This window comes from Limulus polyphemus, unplaced genomic scaffold (genome assembly GCF_000517525.1).
Source record: "Limulus polyphemus unplaced genomic scaffold, Limulus_polyphemus-2.1.2 Scaffold81703, whole genome shotgun sequence".
Classification (NCBI taxonomy): Eukaryota; Metazoa; Arthropoda; class Merostomata; order Xiphosura; family Limulidae; genus Limulus; species Limulus polyphemus.
In genome coordinates this window covers 27-1,549 of record NW_013747299.1, presented here as the reverse complement: position 1 = coordinate 1,549, position 1,523 = coordinate 27, and the positions used below count along the sequence as shown (strand labels likewise).

The window sequence follows — 1,523 nt, the reverse complement described above, 5'->3', positions numbered from 1 at the left end:
GATTGGTTTATTTGAAAATCCCACGTCAGCGATAGGTATGAGGGCTAACGTAATGGTCAGATTAGTGATTAGGTAAGAAGCAATTATATCCATGTGTACTGTATGTAACGTTACATAAGTGTTGAAACTGATGTCTATCCGTGATCTAACAGGTTAAGACATATCATCAACGTAAACAGCAGACTTCAGCCACTTTCCATAAAATGAATATAGAGTATTAAAACAAGAAAGAATATGAGTAGAGATAGTCAGTTGTATATTACATAAAATATAGTAAGCTAAACTTTGTTACAGCTTCTAAACATTCAGAAATATAAAGTGAGGTTGGTTCATAGCTGAACAGTTACAACAGTCTTGTAACACTTACTCCCAACATGTAGCTATAACACGTAATGTATCATAACGAAGCACATATATTTTAATGTTTTATAAGAGCTTATATGAGTTTCATACGTTTGATAATTCAAACGTGATTGACCGATAAAGATCTAGATATTTTATTTTCACTTTCTATTTTTATTTGTCTATTTTTGTGATATTTTTGGCTACATCAATACATTTCATTGCGAATAATGAAATGGAATCGTAAGAAATATTTGTCTAAGACTATTCGATTTCTATGTTTATCATTTGAAGAGCTCTCTTTAATCCAGGAGGAAAAACAAGTTAAACTTATTATTATAGAAAACGTCAACTGCTCTCGGAAATTATATTTCAAGGGCGATATTGATGATACGTAAAGAGGTTGACAAATACAACAATGGTCTTCCAGCGCCCTAGAGAACGCTAAAGAGAGAGAAAAAAAAAACCCTCACAAGTCTACAAACTGATAAAAGTTCAGTTAAAATCCAATAATATGAATGATATATCAGTTTTCGTGGTGTAGCGGTTATCACGTGCGCTTTACACGCGCAAGGTCCCCGGTTCGATCCCGGGCGAAAACATATTATTTCCTAGATAATTTTTTTGAAACAACACGTACTACTTTTTTACATAAACAAATTCACCTTAGGTGTGGAAAAAAGGTTTGTTTGTTTGAAGTTAGGCACAAAGCTACACAATGGATTATCTGTGCTCTTTCCACCACGGGTATTGAAACCCGGTTTCTAGATTGATAACGTCTTGTTGAATCTTGCTAGTCCTCGTCCAAAGGCTGAGTGAGGGAACGTTCATGTGTTGGAAGTAGTGAATTTCTTCATCAATACTTCTGAAGGATACACACAACCTGTAACTATTGTATAATCAATAGCTGATGTTTTAGAAAGAATTACTTCACTTTCTTATTGAGTTACGAACTTATCGGTGGTGCATAGAATATTAGGCATGATAATTTAGCATACTTATTGATCGTGCTATGGAAGGTAAAGCCACTTTTTTTATGCGTGAGAACAAGAACTAACATTTTATGTGCAGCAAGTCCATTACCAAATGAAGCCATTGACAGTGATTTTGTTAGGCTCTGGGGAAGCCTATGACTACGCTCATTGATAAAGCTACTGTGTGGTAAAGAAAGAAAGAACTTT

At 34.5% G+C, this 1,523-nt stretch overlaps 1 non-coding gene across 1 annotated transcript; it reads left to right on the top strand.

Annotated features, from left to right (window-relative positions):
- The first annotated feature begins 871 nt into the window (after positions 1-871).
- Trnav-uac lies at positions 872-944 on the top strand. Its single transcript has one exon. It is a non-coding gene; the product is annotated as a tRNA-Val (tRNA).
- Positions 945-1,523: the final 579 nt, after the last annotated feature.